We start from the raw sequence: 9,377 nt of genomic DNA on the forward strand, positions 1-9,377 counted from the left end.
CACAGACCAACAGCCTTAGACAACCAAGCCTCTTCCTTGTGAAACCAGCTCATTAATGAACAAAGCTAGAACTCATCAACTCCCCCTCTAATAAAGTAAACTGAAGAGCAAGTTGAGACCAAACACTTACCTACTGTTTGGGGCTTTTCTTTGTTTTCTTATATCAAAAACCCCAAAACAGCTCAAAGCCAAAGCTGTTGTGTTCAAGCATTTCTGCAGTGTGTGGAAATAAAGATGTTACAACTTTCTGGTATGCCTGTTATCAACTAAGAGCTTCCCCCACCTGACACTGAATGAACTCATCCAACAAATGGACCTGGAAGAAAAAAAAAGGGTGGAAAGGTGCCTAACAAGCCCTAAACCTCTGACACTCAATTTATTAAAGTCTAATGATGAGCTATTAATAATGAATGGAGCCAGGACGATGGGAGAACAGCAGTATAATGGCCTCAAGATTTGTAGTTAGCCAGATTTCTCTACAGAGCTGGGAAAGAAGAGGGCAGCTTTCAAAAGGGATGAAGAGGCTCCTCAGAGGGACACATGTGAGCAGTAGTCTGCAGGCTGGGTAGATTGGTGGAAGAGTATTTTAAGTGTTTCTTTCACTACAGGCTGAAATGGGAGTGGGTGTTGCACATGTCTTGTAAGGAAAAGATGCTCGTAAATGCCAAGACCTTGAGTATAATGTATTTGAATAATAATAATTCAAATAATAATAATATTTGAATAATAATGATGAATTTGGGTCATTTCCTCACCGATGGTGATTTCCTGTGTGAAATTAACACTTTCTCCCTGCATCTCCCATCTCTTGTGGTATATGCACAGAAATGCAGCCTCCTGCCTCTTGGGCCGGATTTGGGGAGTCAGTGTTCCCATGGCGGTGGCTGTCAGGGACATGCAGAGCTGGGGATGTGATGAACATTACACCTTGAGCATAAACAACTCGCTCGCCTGTTCACCTTGTAGTAACGTGGTCTAGACCGTTTCCTTTGGTGGCTGCATGAGGCAGGGTTACTCAAGTGAAGATGCAGCACATCTGTGACTTCTCTTTCCTAGCTGCCAGGCCAGCTGCCTTATCAAAGAGAGAAATGGAGCTGGATAGACAGGGCTTGTTTTTGTAAGCCTGTACTGCTTTAGGATCACGTGGGCCTTTAAGATTAATTAATGCTGTATTTGGATGTCTCCCTAGATATTGGTAATAGGTTCTCTGGCCCTGTGGGCCCTCTCCTGTGCCCTGCAGTTTATAAAGTCGCCCACTGACAGCCATTTGATTGGTTTCTTGAAGGCTCCAGAGTAAATTTTACTTGTCCCTGCTGACTCTGAATTCCTCTCATCTCTCTTAACTATTGTTTAAGCTGCTCTCTTCCTCATCTGGCCTGTATTTCCTGTCTCTGGTTGTTACTATGGAACGTGTTAATAACCATCTGGATGCCATTAACATATTCTGTGAGAACAGAAGCAGGATAAAAAGTGGAAATTGCAGACAGAGCCTATGCAGAAATAAATCTGTGTTCTTTCGTGTTTGCACCAGGAGCAACCTCCCAGAGGAAGGCATCTTGCACCCTTCTCGTGCTTGTGAAACAGACCACTAGCACTGATTAATACCAGTAAGGTAGGTGTAAAAACACAGTGTGGACAAGGGAGTTACCATGTGGTAGTAAGAAATGCTTCCACAGGATCCAGAGGGTATTAGAAAGAGCTTGGTGTGCCTGTGGTCATCTCAGTAAGACATGTCCCTATAAGCATTCCTGTTCTGGCTCTGTGAGCAGGGAATAACAAGGGGAAGGACAGAAGAGTGCTGATCACTTTACTCCTTTCTTTTCAGGGCTGGGTGAATCCACAGAGTGTATGTGAGGCTCTTTTGAACAGTCACCAGCAGATGAAGTAATTGGAGGCCTCACCCACACCACAGTTTATTCAGCCAGCTGCTGTAGGTCTTCTAACAGAGGTGCTTTTTAATATGCACAAACATGTCACTAAGTCAAGCACTGAAAATGTCAGTTTGATTTTGCCACGCTACCCACAAAGTATGATGTGTTTTCTGTTGTGTGCTGTTGTCAAGGTGAAGAAATGCACCAACGTGGGGGTTTAATTACTTTGATCTTGAGCTCTGATACAAGCTGTAAGGGAAACATTGCCCTAGATGAATAAAGAGATGGTGCAACAGCTGATCAGGCCTCTGGTGAGGAGCCAAGCTCTTCTAAAGCAAGGAGGTGATTTCAGTCTTGTTCCAATCTCTAGTTTCTTCGATCCTGTTACTCAGTTCCTACAGAGCCTTCTGCTAGGAGCAAGCAAACACCAGGAGACAAGAAAAGACATGTATTGCCTGAAATGCAGGTACCCTTCATTTCTGGAAATCCGGGGAAAGGCTGCCATCTGCTGTAATACAGAGCGGTTGCTGGAAATAAATCCGACCTAAATCAAACCATAGTAGCCACGTGTGGTGAGCTTAGGGTAGAAGCAAGGTTAAGACAAGCAAAGACAAACTGTGTGCTTAAAATGCCTGTTGATGCTTTCCCCGCAGATCACTCTCCCAATAATGGCTATTGCCTATCCCTACAAAACCATGCCCTTAGAGGAAAAGAATTAGTCTTGTGGTCCTCACCTGCTTTAATCCCTGGGATTCCCAGTCAAGGTCAGAGACAGTGGAGTAGTCTGCTGCAAGGGGACAGTGTGCTGCTCCCTCAGTTCAGTCTGGGTACCCAGGTACTTCTAAAGCCTCTCAGCTGTACAATTACATAATTCATAAAGGTATGTGTTTTTCTTCTCAGTGGTATGTGTGTGATACCTAAGATAGCAACAAGTTAGCTTGGCCACTTCTGCATTTCTTGGTTGGGATTCTATGGCTGTACTCTCTACCCGTGGACCTTGCAACCTAGAGGAGCTCCAAGTCTAGAAAACCATCTATAATACAGGGCCTTTATTTCTGATCTCTAAAACAAAATCTGTACTGAACCCTGTGGTAAAGATAGAACCTGATTTGTATCTCTGAAAGCCCCTAAAAACCCAGCCTTGCGTGCTTGGTAATTTATTTAGACATCACCAACTTGGTTTGCTTTTTCTGCACTACTTAATTTTTCTCGGTCCATATCATCACTTGCTTTGAAAGTGCACATCGTGATTCGCAAGTAATCTCAGAAAGATGAGGTTTTGGTTTGCCTGAGTAAAGACAGACAGAGGGGTCAGAAAGAATTGTTCCAAATAAACAAGTTAGCATGGGAAAAGGTGGGAATAAAGGACAGGAGCTCCTGACACCCTGCTCGTTTTGTAAATGAAACTTACTGCATGGTTATGGCATGGCAACTCCAGCAGGGACATCTTCCTGGAGACCTTTAAGAATCCAACACCTCTCACCCATGCTCAGCTGAAAAGGATGCACATAGGAGATGCAGTTTTTAGAACAGCTGGGTTGTGCATTGTCTGCTTGTAGGCACGTGTCCATCCCTCCGCCAAGTGGTGCCAAATACATTAAAATCCAGTAAAGTCAGGATGTTTTGCTTCTTCTGGGATACCAGGATGGTTGGAAACAGCAAGGTCTGCCAAGGAAAATCACTGATTTTTGGCTGTGTTTTGTTACAGTGGTCAGGAGGTCTAACATCATATATTGCTGAAGAGATGGTCAGCTCCAGATGGTAGGTACTCAAGCCTACATGGTGGGGGTGGATGAAGGGAGGCCAATAAAAAAGAGGTAAGTATTTGCCAGCAGTACAAAGGTGTGGATAATGATGGTGAAAACACCCAGGATGTGATGTAGACAGAAAAAAGACATGAGAGAGAGAGAGAAACTTCTTCAGGAGTATCTCAAAGAGCAGCAGGATTAGAGAATGAGTCTACAGGCTGCAAAAGGAGAAGACTTACACAGATCCTGGAAAGTTGGAGGGCTTGATAAGGTATCTGAATCCCTGTGGATGATTCAAGTAAATGCTAATGGTGAATTCCATATGCATCAGATATACCTGGTCTCTACACAGCGATTCCTTGTTGCCCAACAGGGGAATCTGTTGTGTTTTTCAGTAACTTCCCATGTTGCTGTTTAATTTAAAAGGGAAGCTCAGAGTCCATGGTTGGTGATATTGGAGTTGCTGCTCGGACCAGACTGTTTCCCATTACACTTCCCTGAAAGCATCCCACTAGAATCCCTCCTTTTGTAATGTTGGGGTGGCAGTGGCTGAATTCAAAGGGAGTGCTGCACATAACAAAGCTAGCCTGGAAAGCTGACATAAAAAAGCCAGAGGCCCTGATGACTCAGGTATTAATGTACTCCACTTCATCAGAATAAGCTGCCATCTGATAAACTGTGCTCACTCCAGATACAGAAGCAAGAGCTTTTAATTTTATGCAGCCTCTCTACTGGAGACTGACAGTACCAAGAAGAAACTGGGTTAAACGCAGATACATCTTCAGCATGTCTAATGTGCTGAGGAATGTCTTAGAGCCAGAAGGAGCTCCGCTACTGTTGCAGACATGGAGGAATAAATGTTGTAGCATTTAGGAACAATGGGAGAGATTTAGCACCCCTGCTTTATGGGCCGCCTTTATGTTGTGACAGTGTCTTGGTGGTGGTTGTTAAGAAACTGTCCTAGACAGAGCTACCCTGATCCACTACCCTGATGCAGCCACTTTTCCTTCCTGCACTCCCCTTCTTCTCACACTTTGTATGCCCTGGCATGCAGTAGTGGCCCAGCTCGCTCTCATCTCTGAAGGAAAATGTGGGTATTGTCCTCCAGTGTCAGACCAGGCAACCATCCTGCCCTATGTCTTGCTTCTAGCAAGGATGCAGCATGCCAGGTGGTGGCCTGGGAGCGCAGAGGTGGGCCACCCATCTGCCTTCTCTACTTGGGTCTGATCCTGAGCTCTAATAGTTAGCATTTGGTTCAAAATTGTCATGTGTGTTAATTTTGAAAGCCCCTAATGTTGCCCTATGAAACTGCCAACCTGTTCTACGTCTTTCTAAGCCCCTGTCTTGAAAGGTTTCTTGTGGCTTTGAGCACCACGCTCCACTTACACATGCTATTGGCATGAAAAATTCAGTCTTAATATCCCTTCACATCACTGAAGACAAGAAGAGCAGAAACTCTCCATCTGCTCTCTCTGCAGTGTTATTTTATATTTCTTTTATACCCTTTGCTTCCCCCAAAGAGAGCTTTACCTTGATCTTTGGTTGTTCCTGTCGTTGTTTAATGCTGCTCTTTTAGAGACAAGATTACCCACTACACACAGTGTTCCTGGGGGACCTGCCCCTCTAATTACATTTAATCATTATTTTCCCTCATATTCCCTACGGATCCAAATACCTTGTTCATTTTTTTACTTGCAGTTCAAGCTGAGCAAAGGTTTTCTGTGAAAGCTTCTGAAGGCTCGTGATACCAGAACCCTGCAAGCAAGGACCTTCTAAAAATACCACAGCATCCCAGGAAAGGAGCCCAGATATTACTAGAGATAACCCAGCTTTTACAATAGTTGGCTACTAGTTCTGCCACTAAGCAATAATACGCATTTCCCTACTTTTTATTGTCTCTTGCATTCTCTCTTATCTGGGAAAACTCTGAGGTACTTTGTTCTTTTTACTGCTTATTTTCTACATCACAAAACCCACTGTTTCCCTTCTTTCTTTTACAGGAAGACTTCTGAACCAGAATGAGTGTAGGAAAATACCCTGTCATGTTTCTGTTGTTCTTCAAGAATGCCAATTTAACTCACAGAGCTGAAAAAGTAGCAGTAGAAAATTTTTCCTGGCTAAAACTGCTGGGGATTGGACTTGTTTACCTAGGAGAGACTTTGTAGGACCACGTCCCATATGCACAGGAATAAGGATGTTTGTCATTTCATGTCACCGGGGCACTGTACCACGCTGGCAGCGCTGAGTCACGCTTCCCTGCAAAGCCAACGTGGCCCTTGGCAGTCAGAAGGAAGCAGAGGTAACTGAAACGCTGCAGTCAGAAGACTTACCATAAAAGCATACTTCATGGAAATAAGATGTACTTGAAGAGGTGGACAGGCAACACATCAAGTGAACTATGGTTGACTGACTCACAATTTTCTCACCCAACTCTGCTGGTAAACCAATGGCTGTTCTTATCTGCAAAGAACCGTCAGCACATTCAGGCTGCAAATATGAGAGTTCACAAGAGCAGACAGGCTGTGTGTCCTGGGGGAGTTTAAAACAGCCTTTCTTCTCAAAGTCACTAGAAATCACGCACCGAGTATCTACAGATCCAGGGGGAGGAGGTATCTTGGCCTGGACTGGCGTTGTTACTGCCACTGTGATGTTTAGCCAAAAGATGACAGTCAGAAAAGCAAGCAGTAGGAGGTAACTGCACCTCTGTCACCCTTTCCTTCTGGTCCACAAATATTATGCAGCATTAGTTTAATCTTTCCAAAAGGAACAGAGGGCTTTGCCGCTAATACAAAATGCAACAGAACAATAACATTAACTTGGAGATAACACCAATGAAGCACAAGGTAGAAAATCAAACACGAAATCAAACAATTTGTTACTTTCCCTGTGTGAGCGGGTAACAAGGCTCTCTTCATTGCAACTGAGAAATATTAAAGGTCATGGGAGGGGGCATGGCTAAAAGGTCACTTTGAGGGTATGGCTTTCCCCTGTGTCTCTGGCAAAATTAATCACTGCGGTTTTGAACATACCTCTTTGGTGAAAGAGAAACACAGACCTGAGGTTTTCAGCCAGATCAGTACTTCCTGGGTAAATGTCAACTGAGGGCTAAGTCCAGCTCTACATAAAGGTCATTTCATGCTAAGTGAGTGATGCAGAATTTCTTTTTAAAGCTGCTCTGAGTAATCAATTGAGATTACCCTGGCAGGATGTCTCCCCGACTTGGGTGAAGATGGTTCAAGATCAGAGTTCTGAATATCAGCAGCTGAGTGCTGAAGTCAGTCCTACACAGCTGGACTTGGCCCCAGCTCCATTTGTAAACCAGGACCAGACACACTGCAGTGTCAAGTGTGTCAGCCTATGATTCATCCAAGCGAGGCACAGAAAATAGTATCCACACTGCAGAACTCACCTTCAGCCTCAAGCTGACCCATAGGGCTGGAGAGGGGAAACCCGATTGACCACTGAGGCTGTGGGAAGGGCTTTCCCTTCACAACTAGCATCTGTAGTTAATAACCACCCATAGCTGCTCCTCTTCTGGGGATTCCCTTTCTTTTCCCCTTTCCCCTCCCTTCCCATCCCCTCCCATCTGTTTCTTCGCCAGTGGAAAGTGGTTGTGCAGATACTCCCAGGTCCCTTTCCAAAGTCAGGCTGCTGAAAGCAAACAATGAGTGTGATTTAGGCAAACCCAAACTTTCCATCTCACTGGTGAGTGCTTGCAGGAGCCATGGGGATACCCCCACCCAGCTGGCAGCAACGCTGAGGCAGCAGGGCAGGAACGCCAACCTCAGCCCACACAGCTGAGGACATTCGTCTGACACTACAGTACGTAACACAAAGCAGAACCGTGGTGGAGGACAGGGCTGACACAGCCTCCATCCCTCCCACAGCCTCTGTGATTTCATTGACATTATCCATGTGAGAAAATTCTGCAAACTCAGTCTTTCTGCAGTCTGGATCTATACACAGTGATCAGTTTTATGTTATGCCCATGATCTCTCACTTTATTGCAACTATATCTTGTTCTAGGGGTTAGAAGACAGACTGTAACTAATGTGATCCCCAAGCAAAAAAAAAATCCCAAATCCACCACACTTTACCCGTGAGAAACACGTTCATTGTGTGTCTGCAGTCTGAACACAGTTAAGATTTATGGACAAAGAGGTTTCTGCCAGGTAGTGGAAAAGATGCTATGAAAAAATTGTGAGTGACATTTGCAGGTTGCTGCAGAGAAATTCCCATTGGCTTTCTAACAAGCATTTCATATTTAACATGGGGTTTTTTACTCCTTTGCTGTTCCATCTTTCAGTAAAGCCTGTTTGAGCTGTGCTGAGCTGTTATTAATTCCAGCACCTCAGTAAGCCAAAGACGGTATTTCGAAGCATGAGAAGGTACATCTTTATTTTCTAAAGCTGTCTAGGAGAGGTACAATGGATGCAAAGAGGGTGCAGCAGTGGTGGTGATGATCACTGATGTTAAAGCCAACAGTTACGAAGTAACAGCAATATTCAACTAGTATTTCTTTCTAGTAGTGTCACATTTTGTGCTCTTTAAGCTCCTTGTATAAAACAGTTACCGCTTGCTGGGTAAGATGAGATCAGATTTCATTGCAATTTCACATACAAAGCAGCAAATGGAGCTATTTCAGCTTACGTCAGTGTCTCCCAGACTATCATACACATGTGAGCGGCAGTCAGCCGGCCAGGCTGAGTAGCCTTCAGTCCGCATAGGAGCACGTTAAGCTGTGCTTTCAATAAGCTTTGCAATGAAAAGTTTGGTGCTGCATGAGCTGCAAGCCACAGTCATTGTAAAAACAGCCAGGAATAGTCTGCTGCAAAAAAGCTTGGGATGCACAGCAGCAGTTTTCCCTCTCCAGTTGTGGTTTTAGGGCGTTAACACTAATCAACAATAGCAACAACAACAAAAACACCCAAAACTCCATCTGGGCATGAAACGACCACTTGCAAACAGGGCTGGAATGTTCTGACTATTGGAAAACAGCTGTCCTCATGCTGTAAATAAAAGGGATTTGAAGGTACTCCCTGTGCCCTCAATAAATGGTGTTGCACAACCAGGGCTGCAAGACGTGCAGGCTGAGGCTGTGATTATCTCAGGGAAGTGTCCTGTGCTGATCTCCACCGTGTTCATGCTTTTCCATGTGGGTTGTGGGTGAGTTTTTTTGGCTTTGTAGCATCAGGCCTTCTGGGCCTTGCCGATAGGCAAGTGAGAGGGAAGTAACTGCATGGTCAGGCATCTTAAGATCCCTATTTGTGCCCCATGCCATTACTCAATATTTCACACTCTGAAATGTGGGGCCCATTGGTTCATCCAGATGTGTGGCGGCTTGAGAAAGTGAAATTCAGCAGTGAAAGCAGGAAAAAAGCAGCCAGGAAATCCCATTGGCAAATGATAATGAAATCCTCCAACCTGCTTCTCTGAAGTGCTCTTTTCTGCAGTGTCCTAAGGTCTGCAGAGCTAACGTCTGACTTGAGCTCCACAACCCCACAGGAAGATAACTGTGTGCTGGGTAAGACAGCAGCTCCTACAAATAGCTGTGACCCAGGATGTTCCATGTCTGGATCCAAAAGCCGTGCCAGCCTAGTGCTCAAGTCCATGGGAATGTGAAGTGGGAGAGTGGTCCCACTGGAAATGGTAGCCGAGGTGTGTGATACCAGCAGCGATACACTGGTGTGACTACCTGGGTGAGTCTTGCAGCTGGAGGCAAAGCAGTAGCAAAACAGAGCCTTGAAGCAACACAGAG

The 9,377-nt window shown here is 44.9% G+C and overlaps 1 long non-coding RNA gene across 1 annotated transcript; it reads left to right on the forward strand.

The window, feature by feature from the left end:
• The first annotated feature begins 740 nt into the window (after positions 1-740).
• LOC134160145 (uncharacterized) lies at positions 741-8,571 on the forward strand. The gene is made up of 3 exons (XR_009963460.1): positions 741-1,612; positions 1,826-2,337; positions 3,580-8,571. It is a non-coding gene; the product is annotated as an uncharacterized LOC134160145 (long non-coding RNA).
• Positions 8,572-9,377: the final 806 nt, after the last annotated feature.

The sequence above is a fragment of the Pezoporus occidentalis genome, unplaced genomic scaffold (genome assembly GCF_034315485.1).
Source record: "Pezoporus occidentalis ecotype Australia unplaced genomic scaffold, CSIRO_AGI_Poc_V1 ctg10, whole genome shotgun sequence".
In the NCBI taxonomy this organism is placed as follows: domain Eukaryota; kingdom Metazoa; phylum Chordata; class Aves; order Psittaciformes; family Psittacidae; genus Pezoporus; species Pezoporus occidentalis.